Source organism: Rhinolophus hipposideros (assembly GCF_964194185.1).
Source record: "Rhinolophus hipposideros genome assembly, chromosome: 1".
In the NCBI taxonomy this organism is placed as follows: domain Eukaryota; kingdom Metazoa; phylum Chordata; class Mammalia; order Chiroptera; family Rhinolophidae; genus Rhinolophus; species Rhinolophus hipposideros.
The window spans coordinates 38,284,912-38,297,567 of record NC_138047.1 but is presented as its reverse complement, the minus strand read 5'-3'; the positions used below and the strand labels follow the sequence as shown (position 1 = coordinate 38,297,567).

The following is a 12,656-nucleotide window of genomic DNA, read 5'->3' as shown; positions in this document are numbered from 1 at the left end:
ACCTCCAAGTATGTTGGTTGTGGGGCCTCTTGGGCAGGGCTCCCAAGTGCAAGCCCAGGTCACCCACTGCCTGTGACGGGCCAGGGACTACCTGGTAGGAGCTACAAAGCAGTCTGCCATTGTTTGCTGCCTGTGCTAATCCTGGAGGCACATGGGAGAGGCCATGCCGCAAACCGAGGACATCTGCCCTCAGTACCAGGACTGGGGTAGCTCCACAAAAAGCCAGGACACCCCAAGGCCTGCTGCCACCTGCCAGCTCCCTTAAGGTTCAGCCACTGATAAAGCCCCAAGTTGGGTGAGGCAGGGTTTCAGGGAGTCACTAGAGTGGGAAGAGTTGTGGTCGCCAGGTTAAGTAAACTCTGATTTGGTACCAGTGCTGAGCCTGGAGCAATTCATCAAAAATCTTAGAGCACACCAAGGCCAGTTGCCGCCCACCTCGGACCTGCGGACCCCTATGATCTCCAAGAAAGAGTGCAATGCAAACAGTGCTGGCTGTTTGCCAAGAAAGTACTTCCTGCATTGGGGGAGTTGGATGGAGTGGAGTCCCAGCAGAGCTCACCAGACCAATTCAGATTCAGATTTGGCCTCTGGGGGAGGGCTCAATACTGGAAAAATGGCTCCTGCCTGCTGGCTACACAGGAGAAGGACCCCACAGAGGGAAAATGGCAAATGTCCTTCAGCCCTCTTCCTGTAGCCACACACTTCAGCCTGCCCCCTGTATGCCTCCAACGCCCTCAGAGTCACCGTCTTTCACTTGGAGCCCAGGTTAAGTGTCTGCAAGTGAGTTAACTCTGTATGTGGACCCTTTATGAGTATGTCTTGGTTTTCTGTAGCCAGATGGTCAGAATCCCCACTGTTTTTCACAGCCAGATGTTGTGGGGGCTCCTCTTCCTGTCACCAGTACTCCAGGCTGGGAGCCTGGTGTGGGGCTAGGGTCCCTCACTCCTCTGGGATGTGGGGGAACCTCCACTGCCCAGACATCCCTCCTGATTCTCAGCTACCACACGGATGTTTGGGGCCAGCCCCTTTCACATCTTCACCCCTCCTACCATTCTCGATGTGGCTTATTCTTTATATCCTTACTTATAAAACTTCTGTTCAGCCAGACTTCAGATGTTTATCCAGGTTGATTGTTCTATAATTTGGCTGTAATTTTGATGTGTTCATAGACATGCAGGCACAGTGTTTATCTACTCCACCAGCTTGGATCTCTCCCCAGAATTCCACCTATTTTAAAAAATAAATGTATAATTTTATTTTATTTTCTGAATTGTATGGATAGCTTGAAGAATAGAGGAAAATTCATCATTTTAAAATGACTATCCAGTTTTCCCAACACCACATATTAAAAAGTCCATCTTTGTCCCCGCATTTTGAGATGCCTCTGTATCATATACAAATTTCTACCTGGGGTCAGGTCCCTTTCTGTACATGCTGTTCTGTTTCATTGCTCTGTCTATTCATGCTCTAAGACCACACCATTTGAGTTATAGAGACTTTGTAGTAAGTTTTTTGTTGTTTTGTGGGTTTTTTTTTTGTAGTAAGTTTTAATATTTCATTTGGCTATTACTTCCTCATAGCTTTTACATTGTTTTCCTTAGATAATCATTTGTGGTTGTTGGTGTTTTTTTTTTATTTGAACTTAAATATTTAGTAAGGACACTTTGTTTATTTCCAGGAAAAAAGGATTATTGCTATTTTTATTGGGATTTTACAAAATTTATAAAGTAACTTAGCATAGGCATCTTTTGACAATATTCAGGAACCAGGATGTCTTTCCATTTGCTCAAGTTCACAGTTGTGTTTTACAGAAGTGTTTTAGAACAGTGCGTTTCATATGAGTTTTAAACTTTTCTTTTTAAGTTTATTTCTATGTATTTTATCTTTTTCATTGTTATTGCATACAGGGTTTTCTCTACCATTATGTCTTTTAACTTCAACTAGTGTTTTTTAAATTTCTGTTTAAACGCACTATTTAACACATTTTTTTTCATTTCAAACAACTCTCTCAGCACAGCCAATTGTGTGTTATGCATCAAAGATAATTTGTACATGAGTAACTTCCTCTATGTCAACAGATCAGTTTAAAATTTTGCACATGCACTGTAGACTAGAATCCACTGAAACCTTCACCATCCAGAATATTATCAGAAGGAGAATATCATCCTGGAGCTCTTGGAGTTGCTCTTTGGATTAGTGCAACAGAAATGATGTAAGCACAGTCAAAGAAAGGAACAGGACCAGAGATCAGCACCAAGTCTTGTGGGAACATCAGCATTTGAAAGTACAGCTCATCACTCAGTTCCTGTATGGTATAGGAGTGACTAGAGCAATTCCATAAAGTTACTCATCCTGAGTTTCTGCAAGCTAATCCTTTTTCTAATGCATGAGAGGTGATGTGTGTTAAGTATTTTACCATACAGAACACAATGGTAGTTCGTCCCTGTCCATGGGAGCTACAGTGCTTCAATGTAAACTTTGTGTTTCACATTTTTCTCTCCACTGAAGCATTTGAAGTTGTGCCAGAAGTGGAGATCTGTCTTTTTTTATACTTAATCTCACAGCTGTGGGTTTGCATGATTCATTCTGCAGTGCAGTTTGGGGGCAGTAGTGATTATTTATGCTAACGTTCTGAACATTTGCATAGTCATGAGATTTTAATGGAAATTTACAAAGTTTTACAAATTACTTTCAACATCGGTATACTTTACACTCACTAGAAAAAACAGATACTAGAAAACACTGAAAAAAGAAAGCAAATTTTCAGTACCTAGGGTAATATTGAAATAAAACCAGAAGTTCAATTTCTGTAATCTCTTGATAGTTGCTGGCTTTGGGCTGAGGTCATATCTAATTCCATAGGAAACCTTGTGTGTTTGTTCATTCAGCCCCGTCTGTTCATCCCCCATCCAAATCTTATTCTCACAGGATACTTTGTCAGAATACCTATTAAAGGATCCTTTTAATAATAGGAATTTGTAATGTAGTCCTAATGACCTTTCAACACCTGATTTAATGAAAATTAAATTTTCCTGTCCAGCATGGATAGAAAAATGTTCTTATGACTAAATAATCAGCGTAAGAAACCATTTCTCTCTCTCTTTTCACATAAATGTGCATGCATATACACACATTTATTTGTTTATTTGTGTAATTTATATAGTCTTTTACAACTGTGATATTATTTCTGATTCTTAATAACCTCAGGGCCATAACCAGGAATGCTAATATTTTTAGAATGTAATAAATAATAATAATAGATAATATTTTTATATACTTCTGTGCCAAGCTCTATTCAAAAAATGTGTTTATTCTTCATAGGAGCTTTATTAAGGGTTTGGTATTATTAGCCTACATTGAACAAATAAGGAAACTGAGGCAAGTGAAATAACTTGCCCAAGCTCACCCAGGTAGTAAGTATTGGTAATTTAATTCCTGGGCTTGTAACCACTGCAGAAGTCACTATTCAGCAGAAGTGAAGTCTAGGAGTTCTGGTTACTGGTGTGACAGATAAGAGAGTGCTGCTATTATCATTTTCTCCTTATTAAGCTACATGGACCCCCTGGACTTTATTCAGATACCCTGAGCATTCTCTTGCCAGAGGACTTGATCCTCTAACCTCTCTTCCTCAGATACCCACTTGGCTCACTCTGACTACCCTCAAAACAGCCTTTCTGACCAAACTATATAGAATAAACCCGCCTTTAAACCCGCCTTTAAAATGGGCCTTCTGCTTTATTTGTTTGGTGTCCTGTATTTTTTTTTCCATAACACTGATCATCTGACACACAGTATTTTTACTTTTATCATCCTTACCTCATGTCAACCATTAATCTGTTTTCCACTTGTATAATTTTGTCATTTCAAGAATGTTATACAATTGGAATCATATAGTAAGTGACCTTTTGAAGTTGGCTTTTTTCACTCAAATGGCTTTGAGATCTATCTAAGTTGTTGAATGTATCAATAGTTCATTCCTTTTTATTGCTGAGTAGTATTCCATCGCTTATATGTTTCACAGTTTGTTTACACATTCACCTGTTGGTGGACATGTGGGTTGTTTTCAATTTTTGAATATTATAAATAAAGCTGCTATGAACATTCACGTAAAGGTTTTGGTGTAGGTGTCAATTTTCATTTCTCTAGAATAAATGCCTGAGAGTACAATTGCTGGTTTGTATAATAAGTATATGTTTAGATTTTAAAGTAATTGCCCAACTATTATTTTCCAGAGTGGCTGTACCATTTTACATTTCCACTAGCACTATAAGATTCTTTCCTTTTTAAGATGTTGAAAAATCATGGGGCTTGTTGTTATGAATTGTATTATTACGTGTTTTATCAGAAAAATATTATAATGTAAATTCATCAAAGGCTGGGATTGTGCCATTCTGTCTCTCTATATATATACTTGTAGCACAAAGCCTGGAATATTGTACTTAGTAAATATTTGTTAAGTGAAATTAAGCACAGGTATGGGCTACAATATACACTACATCCTGTGACAATTTCTGATTGAGCTTTGATTCACTGGGATTACTTTGCATGTATAACATTATGTTGTAATTTTGATGTCTCCTTTTTGCCATACCTCCTAAGAACTAGCAGTGATACTGATTTTCACTGTGGAAGATTCTTATTTCTTTAATTATTGAATCATTGCATCTTTTGTGAGTTTTGATAGCCCAGCAGAATATAAACTAAAAGAACTACTTTTAAGAGAAAGCTGTAAGTTATTATAGTTGAAAAAAAGAGCATGACCTGCTGTGTCTTAATGGTGAAGATAGGATATTGCTAAGATGGATTGAAAAGGACCAGACTCCATAGCCATGTACATCAGGGTTCATCTTTTCTCCCAGAAATCCTCAAGTCTGCTGTTTTATATCACAGGTCACCTAAGCAGTTTTTATGAAAGTTGTAGCCACAAAACGCAGGAGGGACTTGAAGTTTGCTAAATTTGAACTGTTGAGTGTTGAACGAAACTGACATTTTATGGAACAATAAGTCATGATTAACTTTTATTTAGCAATCAGATTTATGTAGATATCCCTATAGTATTATGTTAATATCAGGTATTTTCCAGAATCTGAATTACTGAAAGACCGTCAAAGATAATATGAACCCCAATGCCTTTCTTTGCTTTTTTCTTTTTTTCATATTCTCAGTTACTTCAGGACGTACACAATTCTGTAGTGCAGTTTGCCACATTTCTTCTTTTACCTATTTTCCTCTTTTCCCCAGTTGCTAAGAGTCAACTCTTCGTCTCTAATAGGAGATAGCACTCGTCTATTTTAGAAAAACTCACAGCATTATTCCCTCCCATATGAACTTCTTTTAATTTTGTATCTCCTAACTTTTTCCTCTGTTCTCTCAATAATCATGAGACACAGTTTCCTTTTTGGAGTCCCTGAATCTAAACTTCACAAATCTTGAGGCTTTCTCTCTCATCTATAAATGACTATAATGGTATAATGTAGAACAAGATGGCATAACATTCACTTGTATACTTGCCCTGCAGCATTAAACAACTTGACATAGCAGCTATACGATTGTGATCTCAGACTCACATGATGGATCTATGATGGAGTGTGCAGGCATGAATATTAGAAGTTCAGTGGTTAGGCAGACCTGTGTTTAAGTCTGATTCCTGGACCTAGGCATGTCCCTTCACCTAAACCTCAATTGTCTTATCTGTAAAATAGGAATAATAATAGCTGCTTATCCCATAGGATTGGTGTGAAGATCAAAGAGGACGATATACAGAGGGTGCCAAAAAAATGCATACCCATTTTAAGAAAGGAAAAAACTGTATTAAAGTTGTAATCCTCAATATATACCGATAACAAAAGATGAATACAAGTCACGTTTGACTTCTGCAATGACAGGAGGTGCTCAGAGTGGTTCCCATCAGGGTCCAGACCCTTCTGATTACGGCAAACTGCTGCTTGACTTGTTGCTGTGCGAGGCTCTTCCCTTGTGCACGTCACACACAGTACTATGCGTCTCAAACTCACACGAATGCGTGCAATTGTTAGGCCTGTTGGAGGTTCATACTCACACCTCCATTGTTGTACTTCCACAAAGTTCCTGAATTTCAAATACTACTTCAAAACGGTCTGTGCTCCTCGAACGACAACCGTGCTTCCACCATTTTCTTTGACTGTCCTGCCTGTCGCATGGTGACACCAGCATTAATTTGATTAATGCCATCTTTTGAGCGAATGTCATACTACACATTGCTACTGTAATTCAATTCAACTTCAAAAAGTGATACATAGATAACATCTCTTAAAATGTGCATACCCTTTTTTTTGGCACCCTGGTATATATAAAGCTCTGAACACAGAGCTTGGCACACAGAGTGATTGGCACAATTCAGTGCTCCATAAATGTTAGCTTTTAATTGTAAGCTCCATGAGGGCAGAGATTTGGCTCATTTTGTTTATAGCCGTATCCCCAGCTCCTAAGACAGTACTCATGGGAGGTTGTCTACAAATATTTGCTGAATAAATGAATGGATGGTTATTAAAGACCTTACTCGAGAATACCACTTCCTTGGTCAGTGTTCTTTTCTCATCCCAAATTACATACTGTAGGTATTTTCACTCAAGCTCACTTCTTTCTTATCTAGATGTTATAATTCTTTTCTATATCCTCTCTTATCATGTTTACTTAGCCTACACTGTGATTCTAGGAATGCAAAGTGAAGAAAATTTGGCCTCTGCCCTCAAGGAGCTTTCTGTCTTATGAGGAAACACAACTAAACAGACACGTTGATTTCTGAAGGAAACCCCTCCTGGTTTCCTTTCATTATTCATTCTATCTCTTTCTGCATTTTCATTGAGTTTAGCATGTGTATTTTATAAAATTGTTGCCATGTATGATTTGAATCCAACAGAAAATCTAACTGTTTGTGGGGAAATGTTTGTTTTGGGTTTCTTATTTTTTATTTTGTTGCCAAAATAGTTTTCACTTGTTATCCTCTTTTTGACTGGCTTCCAATAGAATTGCAGATACAAAGCAACAGATGGCTGGAAAGAAGGTTTCACAATGTCCCTTGGGCCTAGTGAAATCCCACTTGCCACTCAGACATTGCAGTATATGACAAACCTTCAAAAGTTTTTCTAGCTTGTTTTCCATTGCAAAACTAGACAGTGCTTGGAAGTCACCACAGCATTTTGTATCATTACCAAAGCAAAGTTCTAGCTATCATAGCTCACTGTAGAAGAAGCAAATATATCATCATACATAGTGGCACAGATGTCTTTAAAATTAATTTTCTTTTAATGGTTGAGCTTGTTTTGAAGTGTCACAGGGGAAATATGTTTGTGTAATGCTACATCTTTAGAAACACTGGGAAGCAAAGATGTTCTTTGAATTAATAATATTAGTATTTAGTCTAGACATAGATTCCAAAATATTTAAAAATATGGAAATTCTACAAGCAGATAGGCCATCTAGAGATGGGCCTCATTTTTATCCATTGTCAAAAAAAAAAATTGCTCAGGTTCATTTTGATGTCAAATAATTTCGCTCTGACTTGTATAGAAAAATAATTCTTTTATTATAAATGTCCCATGACAAAATGAATTTGGTGTCTTCTGACTATGTAACTTTTAACGTGCCCACTTCATAGAGATTGTCTCTTTTGTAACTATAGAATTAAACAGTAATAAATTAAGCCAGAAATCTGGTTGTTGACATATCTCCTAATTGCATATATCAGCACAGTCGGAACTTCATTAAAATTAAAAACTTTTGCTTCAAAGTAAAAACTGTTTTACTCTCAAGAAAGTAAAAAGACAATCCACAGAATTGGAGAAAATATTTCTAAATCATATATTTGGTAATAGTCTAGTATTCAAAAAAATACATAAGAACACTTACAAATCATCAATAAAAAGACAAATCACCCAATTGAAAAGTGGGCAAAGGATTTTAATAGACATTTCTGTAAAGAAAATGACGAGTAAACATAAGAAAAGATGCTCCAGCTTTATTAGCCATTCGGAACATGCAAATCAAAATCACGAGATACCACTTCACACCCACAAGGACGACTATATTCTTTTAAAAAGTACAATAACAAATGTTGGTGAGGATATGGAGAAATTGGAACCTTCATACACTGCTGGTGGGATTGTAAAATGGTGCAACTGCTTTGGAAAATGCTTAGAAGTTCCTCAGAAAGTTAAACCTGAAGTTACCACATGAACCAGCAATTCCACTTCTATATCCAAGAGATGAAGGATGTATGCTCACACAAAAAGTTATATGTGAATGTTTATAGTAATATTATGCAGAATAGCCCAAAGTATAAACCACCCAAATGTTCATCAACTGATGAAAGGTTTTACACAATGTGGTATAGCCATATGATGGAATATTATCAGTGGTAAAAATAGATGAAGTACTGACACATGCCAGTATCTGGAATAAACCTTGTAAACATTATGCTAGATGAAATAAGACAGACACAAAACACCACATATTGTATAATCATGAAATATCCAGAATAGGCAAATCTATAGAGACAAAAAGTAGATTACTGGTTGCCAGTGGCTAAGCACCTAGTGGGAAAGAGAGAAGACAGAGGATGACTGCTAACAGCTTTGGGTTTCTTTACGGGGTGATGGAAATGTTCCAGAATGAGACAGTGGTGATGGTGGTAGACCCTTGTGACTATACTAAAATGCACTGAATTGTATGCTTTAAAACCCACTGAATTCCATGCTTTAGTATGTGAACTGTCTCAACTTTTAAAAATCAGCACAGAAAACTTACAGAAAATCAATTAACAAATTAAGAATAATTTTGACATGAAAATATAATAATCATCCAGATTTGTGATGGTCTCCTTCAGGTCTTATTACAAAGTTGTTTATGGCAACAAATATCCTTCCCAGGATGTAAAGGATAGATTATACAGAAATCATCTAGACTTCGATAACACACACTAAAATAATTGCCTGAAATTCTGCTTCAAATGTGGTAAAGTATAGATTTAAACATGTGTGGCATTTACAGGGATTAGGAGGTAGATTGTGGTTTGCTCTAATTGAAATAACGTAATGGAGACCCCTGAAGCTGGAACTATCACATACTTTTATCCTATTTCAGCTACTCTTAAGATGCCCGTGTTTTGTTTTTTCTTTACAAATTTTAATATCTTTCGGATGTATCTTACAATTGATGGTGTCTTGGATTTGATGAAATATGATAGTTTTGTATTGTGTGTGTTTGCTTTCAGTGCCTTTCTAGAGTGGTTGGCCATACAAGATTAACGTTGCTATTCCTTAAAGGGCTATTTATATTCAAATGTCATTGCCAGAGCACCCCAGCACTAGGTTTATTTTGAGGCTTTGAAACCCAGTTGTTGACATATCTCCTAATTGCATAAAAAAATAGTTCTCAGAGGTTAAATGAAGGCTTCCCACGCCCCATCCCCCCAACCTCTGTCTTGTATTATGAGTACTAAGAATGATTTCCCTCCTTCATTTCTTTATGGACTAGAGGGAAAAAGGCATCTCCAGTTGTCTTGCCTTCTTGTTTCCTTCTGTCACATTGGACCATTTGAAAGAGTAGATGGAAACTTGAAATAATCAGGCATTTAAAAATTCCCGTTTCTACATATGATGTTTTGATTTGAAACTTTAGGTATAAAGTTTTCAATGTTTCTATTATGGACCACAATTTAGTAGTTTTTCAAGAATTGCTATACTGAATAGTAACGAATGTCAACTATAAATATATACATATATACATATATATGTATATGTACACATATATAGTCACAGGATGTGGAGTACAGCAAAAGGAATAGAGTCAGTGGAACTGTAACAGCTATATACGAAGTCAGAGGGGTAGTAGATTGAGGCGGGGGGTTTATCACTTTGTGACGGGTATAAATGTCTAACTATTACATTGTTTTGTATACCTGAAACTAATAATAATAATTTAAAAATTGCTATAACATATTCTAACTATGCCATAAAATCCTGCTATACAACAGAGTTAAAGTTTTACCCAAGTATCTTCTGTTAAGTCCTTTGGAACCAGAGGTCTTGGATTCCTGAGTAGAGATTCAGAGGATATTGTTAATCCACCGTTTACAAAATGTTTGTTTTACCCCTAAACACAGAGTGAACCTGGTAATTACAAATAGTTATGCTTCTTAAAAATATAAACACGGGATGAAAACTCAGAGCATACTTAGGCTAAGAAGTAGTTGTCAAGGGGAGTAGAGCGGAAAGGGGTGTTTTTGTTATTAGAACACTTGGTTGTGTGCGATGGTGTCCTTTTACAAAGGCAAAGCTTTGCTGGTATTACCTTTAAACAAATATATTAATCCTAGCCATCTGTCTATATGTGTTATACAACGGGAATGCCTAACTATTCCCAGAGTGAAAAAAGGAATTTCTTCATGTATGTACCAAAGTGTATATTTATGAATATATATATATCTTCTTATATACGTTTTCTTTCTAGCACAGGTATGTATCTATATATGCCATATAGCTGTCAGTCATCCTCTAGGACTTTTTTCAATGGTGATTTGTAATAGAGAGAGTGACTTTCTCATGCTCTTGGTTGAGGATTTGAATTAGATAATAAGTCCAGGTTATAAAGTACAATGTAAGGGGAAGGGAAGCATTTAGTAAGAGCCCAATAATTGCGCCAGGAACCAATAGTAATTATTGAGTCATTTGCAGTCTTTTCAGTTTGGATTCTTATTGTTAAAAAGTTACTTGAGTGCTTGTATGAGCATGTGCACTAGACAGTCTCTTCTCTGCCACTTTCTTTCCAGCACTTGCAGACCCACCTGGTGAAATGGGTGAAAGGGGAGTACCTACCTGTGCACAGACATCATAGCCAGTGATTGAACACAGGCCTAATTGCAGGATATCCCACGAAAAGCTTCATGCAGTGTTCTTGCTTTATTTACACCTCATTCTGTTTTCCATTTTAACTCATAAGTGCACATAAAAGACCGGATTGTAGTCACTTGATGGATTGATTGTTTTATTATATTAGGCAATACAGCATTGTGGATAAGATCATGGATTCTGGAATCAGATCACATGGATTCATATTCTGATTCCACTGTTTACTAGCTGTGTGACTTTGGGCAAGTTATTTAATCTCTCTGTACCTTAGGATTTTTATTTGTAATGTGGGGCCAGCAATATCACCTGCCATAAAGCAATATCATCATAATTAAGTGAAACTATATATGTGAACCATAGAAAATTACCATCACATAGAGTAAGTGCCCAAGGAATGCTTCTTGATTTGATTTGGAAAGTAGGACTTCTAATTTAGACCCTATTGTTTGGAGAAGCACATAATGCAGAAAATAAAAATTGAAATATTGGAAGTATTTTCTCACCCAAATAAGAAATAATTTGAACAACTTTTTAAATTATCGATTATCTCTGCCAAAGTGAAACCTTTACAATTGGGCTTTGCCATAAATCAGTTAATTGATTATAGCTGTTCTCTTTTCATTTCTTGAACTAAAACAGACTTTTAACCTATTAATACTTTAGTGATTTGAATTGTTTAGTACCAAAAAACGGTAAATTGAGACTAAAGGCAACTTAGTAGAGTAGAAAGCATGTGAGCTGGGGAAATATAAAGACCTGAGTGAAAATTAGATCTTAAAACTAAAATATGTTAAACACAGTTAAGCACTTAAAGAAATCATATTAACGAAGTTTTGAAAGTACTGCTCTAACATTGGAATAACTGCATGTGGAAAATTTCTATTTTTATGTTGTTACTTTTACTGTCATACTGTGAGATCTTAAAATTAAATGTGATCACATTGAGGATGATTACCTACATAGTATATACCTCTCAATGCTCGATTTCCTCAGGCAAACAAAGGAAAATTTTTCCTTATAGGAAGAAAATACAGGGTAAGCTCCATGATCATGCCATCAGATGCTAGAACGATATCTATCTTATAGCTGAATTGTATTCTTAATGTTTTGCATGGCAAAGTTTGAGAAATATAAAAATGTCTTCTAGTGCATTTAAATTAGGGTGAATAGCAAGCCTGTTGTTTCCAGGTTCTACTCTGCTGCTGAGTGAAGAAATAATTTTTTCTTAAAAAATAAAACAAAAAAAACAGCAAATAGGGAAAAGAAAAAGCCAAGTGTGCTGGCAGCCTGCTCAGGCTCAACTCAGAGAAATGCTGCTGAGGAGCCCTTGCTTGTTACCATTTAAAGGTTCATCAAATTTGATGGAGAATTATATTTAAATGCTTAGAGTTGGCAGGTCCTTTTTTCCTCACAGCTTTTTAAATTACTCCTTTTGCCACTGATTGGTCCATCTACCTCATTTTCCTCTTAATACTTCACTAGCACCTCTTCTCCTGACAGTTATGAGGACTCAACACCAGCCAGATATCAGAGGGCTCTCTCAGCCCAGCAGTGGCTTAGGAACGAGTCTGACCAGAGCCTGGGAGCAGAGGCTCTTCATAAATAATGGTATGTTCTTGTCAGTGGTTGTGGCCCTCGAAAGATGGTAACAAGTTTCCATAGCAAACGGGTCAGCTTTTGCCTGTCATTCTGTCTTTTGAACTTCCTGTTCAAGGGTATGGTTTTCATCAACCTTGATGCTATAAAGAATACCTACTTTATAAGATTGGA

The 12,656-nt window shown here is 36.7% G+C and overlaps 1 protein-coding gene across 2 annotated transcripts in view; it reads left to right on the top strand.

Moving 5' to 3' along the window:
• SCFD2 (sec1 family domain containing 2) overlaps window positions 1–12,656 on the top strand; it is a 369,475-nt gene that overhangs the window by 157,370 nt on the left and 199,449 nt on the right. The window lies entirely within an intron of this gene.